The sequence below is a fragment of the Glossina fuscipes genome, unplaced genomic scaffold, assembly GCF_014805625.2.
Source record: "Glossina fuscipes isolate IAEA_lab_2018 unplaced genomic scaffold, Yale_Gfus_2 110, whole genome shotgun sequence".
Classification (NCBI taxonomy): domain Eukaryota; kingdom Metazoa; phylum Arthropoda; class Insecta; order Diptera; family Glossinidae; genus Glossina; species Glossina fuscipes.
Genome location: NW_023998453.1, coordinates 99,993 through 114,599, shown reverse-complemented (window position 1 = coordinate 114,599; position 14,607 = coordinate 99,993).

Below are 14,607 nucleotides of genomic sequence, written 5' to 3'. Positions count from 1 at the left end.
TGACACCACGAAAAAGAGTGGCAGTTACTTTGGCCGTAGTTATAGTGATGGTAAGTGGTTAGTCGGTAAGAGTATAACTTTTACCAATTAGGCATCCCTATCTATCTCTCTCTCTCTCTCTTAGCAAATTTCTTTCTGACCATCATCGCATTACATGCATAGAGGACATTTCCGGAGTGATTGGGAATGATTGGTTTAAAAAAAAATATATATACATACATATATATTTATATATATATGTAGAAGATTATAGTGCGAATCATGTCTGCTTGCCTGTCTGTCTTGTTTATCAAAGTTTGTAGAATCATAAAATTTGGCGTACACACTCGTAGTTGATTGCCACAAGTCATATCTGAAGATGACGTAATTGATCCAGCAACCAAGTCTACATTAAGTAAAAACTTGTAATTCAGAACTCCTAGTAAATGTTAGTCCTAATGCAGGCACAACTCTCATGCTTACAAACACTATACGCTTACGTATTACATTTACAGAATACCTTTTACAGACAGACAGACATACCAAAAAAAAAAAAAAAAAAAAATCGACATAAGCTCTTCGGCAAAGTGATGCACTTTTTTTAAAGTAAACATTGCCCGACTTTATTGTAATGTTTTCCGTTTGTATGGGAATCGCACGTACCTACGACTCGTTTGAAGACGACTGTCATTTTCGCACTTGTTTCATAAAAATTTTAAGCCATCATCTTAATGATTGAAAAAAAAGCAATAGCATTAAAGCTAGTATCGGATCAAGAGCTTTGCTCCAATACAACTGCATAATTGCTCTGATTTGCTTTCAAAAGGCGTTATAACGTTTTCGATAGCCCAACAGTGCTGTTAATGTTGTTTATACGCAGGGAATTTGATTTGTTTATTTGTTACAAACACACACTATCAATCGGTACTTGAGCTAACTTTTATGTCAGCCATGAGGTATGCCTTTGACAACAATCAATTTTTCGGGCTATTAAACTTAAATGAATGCAAAAAATCTATGTAGATATCCGCTTTCTCACTTTGATTTTATTTATCTTATGCGAAGAGACAAAAAGAGGCAAAAAGAAAAAGGAAAGGATAATAAAACTCGTGCGAAGAAAACATGCGTAAATAAAGCGTTTAAATTAACCAAAACTCAATGGAATAAACATGATTAAGGACATAACCAAATTGCACTGAGATCATCATTCTTTCGAATACAATTGACAAATAACGTAAAACATATCCCATTGGCTGGTTACAACTTAAGCTATTAAAAAGAAAAACTGAACTGAATTGATGCGTGAGATAAAGAACATTATGTTTATGATAATAGTCGACCACTTTCAAATCCGACCAACTTGAAATGACTTCAATAAACAATGTGACATGAAATGGGAAAAATGAAAGTCGCAAAAGAAAAAGCTGATGAGAGGAGGAGAGGAAAAGAGAGGGAAAGAAACTTGAATGACTATAAATAAGATAAAATTAAATGGTGTAGAGTAAAATAATATCAACGTAAACGGGCGACTTGGCCCATGTAAATGGAAGCTTGAGGACTCAATCAAGATTACCGCAGATGGAGAGGTGAACTAACATGCTCAAATCGACCACAAACCTATCAAGACTATTTACAGAGTCTTCGCGAGATGTGCATAATGCAAGCAAGCACTTATCCTAGAAACCTAAACCTAAACCTGAACTTTTATTATGATAGAGTCTTTAAAAATCATTTAAAAAAAACCGTGACTTCACATTTATACGGTAAAGACGATATGCTGACGTTAACAACAAGGTAGTGCAAAAAAGTGCCCGAAAATATTTGCAAAGAACGGAAATATTTTATTTAACTTAATCGCATTAAGTTCATCCAGGCAGCCATGAAGATAAAGGCAAATTGAACTAGTAAAGGGCAACTACCAAATCCCTTAACGGAACCCTGTAAAGGCCTTAACAGAGCTCTGCTAAATATTAAGAATTAAGATAGAGTTGGATTTGAAGACCTAATCTGTCTAGCATGAACCTAAATGAAAATACCTTTCAAACAAGTACAAAATACAAATTCAAACTCGGCTTATAGGAACTACTTTTAACCATATTTTGAAATTTGATATGTTACGAAACAAGGGGTGGGGAAAAATTTGAGACTCTAATTAAAAAATTTAAATTGAAGACTTCACGGAATAAACCTAGAAGCAGCCATATCAATATATAAATGGAGTAAGAAAAAAAAAAAATTATTATAACATTTGATATCTGCTGCTTGCTTTTTCGTCATGTCGACTTAATAAAGAGCTTTTGTTTCCCAGTAAAAGAAAAAAAAAAAAATTAAAAATCGTTTTCTCGCTAACTCCAAATTTTGTTACATTTGACGGGCGCTTACATCATACAACAAAAACTAAGAATTTCCTTTCTTTGTTTTTTTCCCCATTATTCATAAGCTACAACAGACATATGATACAAACTTCTGCGTTCATTTTGAAAAGTAGAAAAACACAGTTACGACCACCCAATGTTATGGAGTAAAGAAATTTAATTTTTTTCCTTATTTTAAATCTTTTTTCAGGGTAACGGAGATGAGAATAAAATATTCGGCTTCAACCGAATACAATCTTCTTACTTATTATGATATGATTGAATAATAAATAAATATACTTGTATGAATAAAGTTATTAGGCGCTTCCTTCGTTTCATCGTGAGAAACATCAAACAAATCGTAAAAATATTTTACTATAAATTCATTTTTAGGCCTCAAATATTTTTCTTGCTAAGTTTTTGTTGGTGCTTTGCAACTTTGCAAATATGAGATTGTCAGAAAAGTGCCAGGAATCGTCTTATCAGTAAAGTTCGGTTAAATCAATGTCGCCAAAAGAATGAATTATGAATGTTTATAACTGGTGTTCCCCGGTCCATTCATTCGATGATGGTCCAGCTGACAGCCGTTTATTACCAGTCAAGTACTTTCTGGAAAGTCGGTCATGAAGAAAATCGGTCGAAATTGTTGATCGCCATTTCCCTTCACATTTATCAGTCAGGCGATTGACGTTGCCTATCTTTTGTTATTTCATTCGAAATTGATTCAATTGACTTTAATCGTCTCGTCTTTGGCACTGATATATTGTACAAATCTTACAATTAGTTACGCGACCAAAACAATACAGACTCTCGTCTTTACAAAAAACCTTTACAACGAACAAACATCAAGTATTGCAAAAAGTGTATAAAGCAAAAATGATATAAAAACAAAAAATAAAATTCTAAATTAATAGGAAAGTGACACCACATATACTCTCATACGCTAAGAGTGCCTTCAAAACTCGATGTTTTGTGGGGAAAATTTTTTCTCAAGACAGGATACTTAGGTTCAAAAGAAAAGAAAAGCTTCTCATCATTCAACGAGAGAAGAGACGCAGCTAAAGATGCAAGTACTGCTTATCTTCCGATCCGCTAACCTAACCTCCAATATATACATAAATTGACCAGGATAAGATCTTGATCGATTTAGTCATACTTGCATGTTTTTCCACTTACCCGACTGCTTAGTTGTCTGGCATATGTGGATGAAAGGCAAGATTCATATTTTATATCCATCCATCGAAAAGTGAACAAGTTTCCAAATACACTATGTATATATTTGTTGATCAGTATTAAATATGGAATGGACTTGGACATGTCCGTCTATGGGTCTATTTGTCTATGTGGATATTATGTAATAAACATTCCTTTCCCAAGAAACAAGTTTAACAAAAACATTGGAAGTTAATCCGAATGGAGGACACGCCTACAGCACAACATAAACTGAGAACATCTCTGTTCTTAAAAGCAAAAAAAAAAAAAAAATGATAAATTTTTCCTCGTTACTCATAAACTAGTAAAACAAAAATTTCTATACCCTATGAGCGATGATCGGCCAGTGTACGCACAAAAATGAGAAAACCCCCCCCCCCCCCACATCACTTAATGTGTTGATGAAATTTATTGACTTGAAACGTTTTATAGATATAATGAATGCATCAAAATGGTCTGCAGTTTCTACGTAATCCCTTAAAGTGAAGAGTATCGATAATTCGCCGCGTCCGCTGAACGTAATTATGTCACTTGCCCGTTTCTAGGTCAGTTGCGACAGAGCATTTTCTTTCGTAATTAAAACCATAATTATATGCCATTGAACCCCATTTTTGTCTTTCTGATGATAATTGCTTGGCGAGAATAAATAGAAATGTCAATAATATTTTCTTTGATTTTCTCTTCATGTTTATTTTACCTTAAATAAATACAACAAAAGAAATTCTTTGAAGAATATATATAGATATATACTCTTATTAGAAAAAAAATATATATATATGTGTATATATATGTTACACTGCATTACATTTCATTAAAATTATTCGATATGCTTTTATGCGAGATACGAGTTTATGGAAAATCACTGCGAATGTGAATAAATTAATATAGGAAGCTATTTAAGAATTTAATAAAATTAATATTAATAATAATTACATTTTATTGAGAAACAAGAAAAATTAAAAACTAGAATTAAATTCTATTCGTTTTAAATGTAAATGGTTTTTTTTTCTTTATATTTGTTATATTACGATAATTTACTTATGAAATTAATTTTAATAAATAGAAATAAAAAATTGCTATCCAATAACTGCCAGCAATCACAAAATTGTATTCACATTCGGGTTAACCTCTTATTGGATACATCACCACACATGAGTTTGTAAAAATTTGCAAAGTAATTAGTTAAGAGATAGTTCGAACCCCAGGCGGGTCATGCTCTCATGTTCATTATCATGGAGCATTTATACAAAATATTGTTGCCATGAGCGAGAGGCAGCAATCTTTTACGGATTTTGTGAGCTTGGTTATTGCCTATAGGCGGCCTAAAATTAGACATTATTTTGGCGCATGTTCACATCCCCTCCTAGACTGATATATGTTTATAATTCCGCTTCAGATATAGTTCTAATCTCTGATGTATGTTTAGAATTCCACTTCAGCTGTAATTATAATGTCTTAACGATTGTGGATGCGTGGATGTGTCTTGGTATTCTGCTTGATATCCTGCTATGCGTTTCTGGTTAGATAAAAGTTATGCATTATAAATTTTAGTGTTTTTATTATTGTGGGAGTGGTCAGAGGCGCGGTCTAGGCTTGAAACCATAGCCGTGATCTGTGCAAAATAGGCCTCACGTTTCAGAATTGTTAAGATTGTGAGCAAGTACATTAACGATCGATCGAGATGAGAGAGTAGGTCGGAGAATTGCATAGCGTTTACTTTACAGAGGTTTATGAAGCGCTTTTCATAGTATTGCACAACAAGGACAGGAAATCAAATATGCTCCCGTTAGTGAGTGTTAATTGAATTTCAATTAATTAAATCTATTTTTCAAGAAAAATACATATATTATTAAATTCTCTATATAAATATTTACTTCATTATTATTTAATTACTCCCTAAGAGTATCACTGTATATGTCTCGGAAACTGAAGGAAAACGTAAGGAAACGTAAATAAATGCATATTCATATGTTTTATACAACTTTTCACACTCAAAAAAAACACACACACATATAATGTTGGGTCGAAGGGAAATTACTGTCGTCAAACGATAAAGCATTTATGATGCACATGCAACAACCAAAGTAAGAATCTGTCTATTTTTTCATTAGAAGGAAAGTGTTGCCCAAGATAAAGTACTGCAAGGTCGTAAACACAGATAACGCATAGTCAGGTCAAAGGGAAGAAAGCTAAGATTATTAGAAGTCTTATAAAATCTCAGATTTCTTACAAATTAATTACAAAATTAATTTAATATTAATCTGATAAAATTATATTAATTAATAGTTTAATCGTGAATCGGGGCGAAAGTCACAACGCGTCGGCGATCTAGGGCAAAAGACTCGCAAAATGATTCTGTTACAATGTGTCAATGCTAGAGCAGTTAACGCAACTGATGGCGCTACAAAAAGTTAGTGCTTTAAGGTAATACTTTTTTATATTATATTTAACGGAAGTAAATTACTACTTATTTTGATCTATGCTAAAATATAAAACGTAAAAAAACTTTTCAAGATCTAATCTTAAACGGAACTAAAACTTGATATAAAAATACAAAACCACTAAGATAATTTTATTCAGTCGTAGCCAAATCTTTTGCACCCAGTCTTGTTAGTGAGCAAAAAATTGCTTAAGAAAAATGAGAAAAATGAAATTTATATATGTATGCATATATACAGCTGCAGGATAACCCGAAGAATATGTGGGGAGAATTTTGATCATGTTCCCTATTATACGTTGCGAGTAAGGAACAAAAAATTTTATTATTTTGTTTTCTCCAGAAATAGGAAATAAATGCGATTACGAGGGACGAAAATCAATGGCACACTTCTGCCACGCCCCTAAGTTGCGAGTAAGGAACAAAAAATTCTATTTTTTTTTTCTTCAGAAATAGTATATAAATGCGATTACGGGGGACGAAAACCAATTGCACACTTCTGCCACGCCCCTAAATATATCAAATGCACTAAGACCGTGTTAATGCGTCTACGCATCATACACTAGAAATAGAAGAAAAAATTGAAAAATGAAAATTTTAAGGGTTTGTTTTTCGAAACCGCATCGCCAATTTTCCTCCGATTGAATTGAAATGTTGGCTACAATTTTTACCAATCACCGCTCTTCTTTTTACAGAAGCAAAATTTTGAAAAAATTTCACGATTCCCGATAGATTTTGAAACAAATTTTCAGAAAATTTCTGATTTGTTGTTGAAAACTTTCGATCGGTAGTGACGTCACAAGAAGAACTTTGAAAAAAAAATATTATTTTTATTTTTGGGAGCTGTCGCATTTCTATTTTATTCTCAAAAGATCAGAAAAAAATAAGTTTAAAGTAAACGATGTTGACATGAATACATATTAAGATATTTTCTTTAGTGTACGGAAGTATTTTGCTATAGTCCAAGCTGGGGCGTTGGCCAAAGTATGCTGCTCATGCAGGCCTCAGTTTCGTATGCACTGCCGTTAAACCCAACCCACAGCACATATATACTTTAGTTTAAATTAATTCAATTCGCACTTGGATTCACTTGATATACTTTACGCTCTGCTGTCGAGCTGTCAAGCAATTTGTAGCAAATGATTTTTATTTTCTTCTCTCTATTAAGTTTGAAATTTGTTATAATCGCTTTTAGTTAGTGGGTAGGCATTAACGCATAGTTTTATATCCAAAAAAAATATTACCTTAAATCCGGTTTTTTTTTTTTTTTTTTTGTACGACTCTTGCTCAAACCAACTATGCGTTGGGAACGTGGGAGTGTCAAATTAAAAGCGACATTTAGTTTTTCATAGGATAACTAGAACAGAGCTTAATAAATGATTTGTAATTAAATTGTCAGCAAACAAGATGAATATTAAATACGTTAAATAAGCCTTGCCTAGCGGGAAATGTTATGCTCGTTCCAGAACGAACACATTAACGCCCATTATTGAGATCAAAAATCGGCCGAAATTTTCTACACCAAAGATATCTTTACGGAAAATCAAGATAGTCACCATATTCCCATCACTCTCCATAGACACCTATCAATAGCTCGAAATTAATTTTTAATAAAAATTAAATATCAAAAATATTCTGAGCGATTTACACGCAATAGACTAAGGTTTCCAAGTAGTGAAGGTTCGTCTTCCGGTAAGTTTGGCTTTCCTTTTTTTTATTTGAATGATCCTTAATTTCTCAGCGTTAACTTAAGCCTAAGTTTAAATGTCAAAGGGTCTAAAGAATTTAATATACACTGGCCATTATCGTCATTTCTTGTGCGTACAAAAAAAAAATATACATTAAAGTTGTTTTTTTGTTTACTTACTGGTGTGCGTGCATATGCGTAAAAAGCTAAGCAAACAACGTCGAAAAATTATATATGAAATCTCGTCAATTAGTGCATGGACTAAAAGTTATAATCATAAAGAATCTAGAGAGTGATACAGATATTCTTTATTTGATTAAAAATCGCTATTCATTTCATTTTTCGAGCAATAAATAGCGTAATAGCGGAATAGCAAAAGAACTTTACTTACGCGTTCTACGGTTCCCGTTATTCTCCCTCATAACATCAAGCGGTAAATAATTTGAATCGAATTTGATATTTTTATACATACCACCATGACTTAGCAGGATTACTTGAATAATAATAGATTGCATTCCCTTGTCATTTCGTTTATGCTGTAGGCCCTTTGTAATGTTTTCTTGGCCTTGACAAGCGAGATGAAGAAAACCATGCCTAGAGCCTAGTTGCCAAAAAGATTAAATCGTTGACCTCGAGCCGCTAACGCACTTTCCTACATCTAAGATATTAGCTAAGAAAAAGTCTTCTTTAAGAGCATCAAAGGTATTCTTGCAATCTGAGCGGGACTATTATACCAAAGATATGTGAGATAGGCCTAGCATTATAGTTTATCAAGATAATACAAAAAACGTAACTTGTGATGTAACTTTGACTTCCACGATACTTATGTTTGCTCGGGAAAAGGAACTGAATTTTGATCTATCTGCGGGCCATATACGAAAATTTTCATTATCATTAAAAAGCTGTCGACATTGATGTTATTAGATAACAATTCCAGCATGTGTGATCGTAAATGGAACGAGTACTTTCATTCACTCAATCTCTGTGCGTATCAGAAATATTCGAACGTCTTGGCTAAGACTAAGCGTAACAGCCTATCTGGATTCCTCAACAGCTGCCTCTCGAAATGCTGTTCTACCAAAGAAACTTTGTTGTAAACAAAATTGGTTGCCACTAGCTCGACATCACATCGGTCGTACTTAGGCGTACAAAAGCTAAGCTGCTATAAAAATTCATTCATCGGAATACCCACTCATGCCCTAATACCAAATACTTGTAGTAGAACCCTGACAAGCGAATATACACATTTAGACTTTTGTGCCACAAGTACTTGGATGTTAGGAAAGTGTGCGTAACCTTACATACAAGGCGACATGATTTGATTTGAATGTCAATAAGTTTATTAAAAGTTGATGAGTTAATGAGGATGCTGCGAACTTCCATCGTTGCCCTGCTTATTGTGGTGTGTCTCCCTATTCAGAAGCGATATACCGTGAATTCATTACAACCTGTGTGTGCTCTGGCATTGTTGCGATTGAACGTGATGCTTTCTTCTACAGCATTATCGATTCATTGTCTTCTACTCACTTATTAATCACTTATGCTAAGTTTACACTTTTTTATATTTCCACATAGTGTAAATCTAGCTATAACCTAGTTAAGATAACCTACTTTAGTTATATCCCGCATTAAGCGTGAATTTAGTAATAACCCAGTTCAAAGCTACTATTTTGCTTAAGCTAGCATAACATTTTATTATACAAGACACTGGCCACAGTTTAGTTGAGTCAGAGAATTAAAGTCAAACAGAGAACAATATTATAAACCGTAAATTTATCCGAATCTTTATTGTGTTTTCACTACACTTCATTGATCCATTCTCTACAAGCTTTACATTTAGAAGAGAGAGCGGCCACGCTCAAATATCTTATGATGTACAATGCACGATGCACGATGCACGATGCACGATGCGCGATGGTTTATCTTAGGCAGCCTCATTCTGCGGCTTTTTCTTCTTATGTTATTATCGTATGTGCTGCACTTTTCATCGCCCGTTATATGAATCTTCTCAGAATGGTTCCATTTCGTTCCAGCATGAAAATTATTATTGTTACCTTATGTGGCAGTTAAGTACTGATCTTCTTTTTGCCTCCAGCCGTAGGCAAATGGATCGTACGGTCTAGTTCCGCAGAGGTGTTATAAGTTGTTCTAGCAAAGTGTGCTCTGTCTTTACTATCGAAATTTCTAAAGTTGAAAAGAGTAAACCATTTGCCTGCTGCTTATTTATTTATAAATTATCCTGACAATAAAAGCCGCGAACTTTTTCTTTAACCTATTACAGGTAAACGTGTGTCGTTTTTTATTATTTTATTTTATTTGCATTACAAACTGATTGAACGGAAACCGAAAGCTGATTTAAATGCTCGATAAGAATAAATGAAACAATTAAAATCCTAATTACTGATCATTATCTGGGAGCGGGTCAAATGTGTTGTACTGACGAACTAAATAGCGTAGGAAACGATTTTGTCTTACGCGAAGTAAACCTTATTTTAATTAATTTTAGTATTTCATACGTTCTTTGTTATCGAAGATAAGAAGTGTTACGAGTTAGATTTTATAGATTAATTTGTTTTCAAACTTGCAAGCTGGGTAACGGCAACACCGCATTACTAATAGATTGTGTGAGAAAATTATTATAACTTGAACTTATTATATTTAATTTTTTATTTGTGATTATATTACGAGTGAATGAACTTTGAAGCCAAGGTGAAGAAAATGGTTCGAAATATTATACGAATTAACGAATAAATCACACGAAAGGTTAAGATTTAGCAAAATTAAGAAAACAAAAATTCTTTATTATTATTATTATTATTATTATTAATTTCGCCAGAGAAATAAATTCTAAGACTAAACTCTTAAAAGCACTAGCATCTAAGGCTATCGGCTTTTATTATTAAAAACTCTACCGCACTTGAGATTCGAACTCACGACCATTGACTTGCTAGTCGAGATTCCTCGGCTTCGGCTACTCAGGCGGATCAAAAAATTCTTTACTTCTGTTTATTATCTGTAATATTAAGCATCTGTAACGTAAAATTTGAAAAAGGATACAAACTCCAAGCGTTGCATTCGTTTAGAAACAATTCTCAAATGAAAGAATAAGATTAAAAGAGAAGAGGAAAAAAAGAAATCAATTATTGTCATACCAGTAAGTTCAAGTAGATCGATCTTGAATTTTTTTAAAAGGCTTTAAGAAGTATTTATAGATATTTACCCGATACCTATACTATGCTTTAGGTTTTAAGTTACTGGCAAATGTGTTTCAAAATTTTATTTCACAAAACTTGTTTCATATTTATACCGAAAACGTCTTGATCAAGCTTGACGACAAATCGAAAAGAAAATTGCTGCAACCGCCTATTGGCCACGGATTGTTTCTGGTTGGAGCCACTGCTAAAAATTATAATATAATATATTCCGTAAATGTTTGTTGATCGTTTCCATACTAACCACACCACCATGTATATCTGATGTCAATATTTCATAACTACTTACATACGTATATCGAAACAAAAAAGTGTAGACGCAACAATAGGTGTCACGATCTCAGTTTGTTTCTTGTGGCAATAATCGCAAACTAATTATATCTGATGGATGCCTAATGGCCAGGCGGCTAGAAATTTTTAAAATTCGCTAAGATCACTCCTGGTTGGTCAGTAATTGCTGTAATCTAAAATTGCTTCTAATCAAAACAATCGCCAAGTATCATAAATGTCTAATGTCCGGCTCGGGATCCCGGCCAAAAATTATCGACACAACAATGAATGTCTCGAGACCGTAGATTACCTTTGGCGAAAATCATCAATGTCCCATGCCGGATGCCGATTGCCTACTGCACTATAAATTTTCAAAATTCCAAAAAAAAAAAATATGGGCGCAACGTTGGGCGAGCGTTCCATATTACTGTGAAACTGTCAGCTGGAAAAGAAGACTTGGACTACGATATTTGCCGCGAAAGCCTATTGGCGATGCTTGGAAGTAACCATGAATAGCTGCCGAACAAAGAGGCAGGCGGCTGCGAAAGACAGCAGCAGCTAGCGAACAGGAAGAGGATGATATGAGAAACGCGAAAAAAACTGAAGCGCAGGTAAATCGATTAAGAATGTCTTATCAAATATCGATACACATACATATTACATTTACTTTCTGACATACTTCGGTTGTGACAAGCGAATGTCTAAACAAAATATTAAAATATTGCCGGTACAATAATTGATTAAGTTAGTGGTTAAAGCATAACGCTATAGCGTGTTGTGCGTAGATGTAATGTTTCGCAATTATGTGCTGGCGTATGCCACAAGCAGCATAAGCCAATTAAGGCTTAAGCATGTTCCGCATGCTGTTCGATACAGTTCTTCAAATCATAAATTAAACATTTGCCCATTAATTATTGATAAAATCAAAGCCTTTTATTATAATTTGTACCCGTTTATGCATTTAATTACAATATTTTTTCTACAATTTTTTTTTTTTTTCTAATCAAATGCATAGCGCACTCAATATGCAAACGTTTTTGAAGAGATGATGAAATAAAAAAAGTCGTAACATTAGATTAATTTTTTTTTTTCGTATTTTTTTAATAACAAAGAAACTGGTTCTGCTAAGATTAATGCATATTCTGTCGTTATATAATTTCTGTTACACTTTAAATTATAATAAATCAAAACAAATTACTTGCGGATAAAGAGAAAAAAAAATAATATTCTCAGAGGCGCTTTAACATTAACTGCTGGTTCTTTTTAAATGCATTCGAAGTTAACCATTCATTGTGCAATGTATAGCTATAATTATAGAGTTCGCTTGGCTATCGATTTTTAATTTTATTCACATATATAAGTAAAGCAAGTATTTCGAAGCAAGTCTTAATACTCGCTAGCTACCTCTGATGAACACATGATAAGTCTTTTCTTTTTTTTTTTTAAACTAATATTAGTTATGCCCAAAAATTAATCGCAATTGTTATCTTGATTAAATATCTGTAAGCCCTGAGCTTATTAATTTGTTTAAAATTGAAATATACGGTGTCATGCGTTTTTTCTTTTCAATAATTGAGGTTTACAGCTTTTATATGCATACTTATAGGCGTTATTAATATGGAAATCAATTCAATAAGTAATTTAGTAGTAAGCAATTTCAAATATTTTTAGGCCGTCTTTCACATATCTTAAGCTATAGTCTGTATACTGTAGTATATAGGACCACAGTTAAATACTCCACGCCACTCTGCATCTATTCATGTAACAATTTTTCTATGAGAAGCAGCCGAAAGGATGGTTCGATTCGAGCCATTTGAGTTGGCGGAACAGGCGGACAGACAACCTGAGATCGATTCAGAATTACTTTCAGCACAATAAACGATAGGTTTGCCTCAAATGCGTCTGCCTGTTGCATACATCCTTAAAGATTTAATACACCTTTGTGCCACAAATGATGTAGGTTATAAACAATAAATAATAATCCGATTCGAGATTGGACAGACAAATACTGCTAAGTCAAGACATTACCTGCATACAAGCGTTCTCCGATGTCTATGCACTTCTACGTATTACAAACATATTAGGAAACATATTACATTTTAATCTTTCGATTGACACAAAAGTCTCGATAGTAATTTATGCGTGTCCGCGCCTTATTTATTACGCTTTGCGTGCTGTTGTCAAATAATGCCGTTACAATGTATCTTGTATTCGTTTCTTATGTTTCGAATCGTTGCTATGCTTTCAACTTAAAAAAAAAATAAATCAATTTTGCATTGAAATCTTTTTGATTCAATTTTTTTTTCACTTTTTGGAAACATAATTTTTAATTCAATAAAAATAAAAAAAAAACAAATCTAATAACGATTTCTGTAATCAAAATAATTAAGAGCACATATATAAGCAGCTTTAACTTGTTACATGGACTAAACATGCGATTGATTCATTTAGCGTTGTATAAGTTGAAAAAAAAAAAAAAAAAACAAATTAAAAACCAGAAATAATTTATAATCGGCTTAGGACGAATATCTTTACACCCACCCAGGCTAACTAACTGATATGCGATATTTAATTAAAAAACGGATCGCATATCATGTTATACATGTCCCACATCTTTTAAACTGCATTTTTATTCCATTTGGCATCATTTTGTACATTTGTACTATAATACGAACCAAAAATCACTTTCTTAAAGTTTTTTAAAAATTGTAGGTAATTCCATAGTTTAATTGAATCGATTATCAATTTTGATTTTTAAGATTTGAGAAATTTTATTGAGGAAAAATTTAAGATTAAATTTAAATCTCTAGATTAACATTTTTTTACAAGCAAGGCCATGTGTGCATGCGTACCAATGATCTGATTTTGTTGATTTCCAAACTTAATTTAACGACAGTGATAGAAATATATATGTTCTTCTTCTTCTTCAATATAGTAATTGTAATTAAAGGAACAGACACGGCCTTCGCACGGCCCGTATGCCATACAAACATTTGCCATATATAATTTATATAGCACGTAGAACTTCCCTTGAATATTTCTATATTTTTTGTTAAAAAAAAGAAAAGAAAGGTGGCCCCAGCTACGCTTCAAATAAAAGTTCGTACTTTCCGTGCGCAATACTAAAAGTAGTTGAAAGTAGAGATAAAAATGTTCCAATCCAGCCAATTTAAGATAGTCTTCGCAACATGTCACCGTAAGAATTTCCTCAAAATATTTCGAAAATTTTTACCTGCATACACAATATAAACAAACATCAGGCCCGACCAGATCTAGAAGGAAACTGTGAGTTGGGTATAAAAATATCTAAGGGGAATTTATATGATGTCGTTTTGGGGATTACATACATCCATCCGCAACATATCGGATATATTTACAAGTGGTATGTGGTATAACATAAAATTAAGGTACGACTTAATATACGTATGTAACAATCCATTAATAGTAATAAAGCGG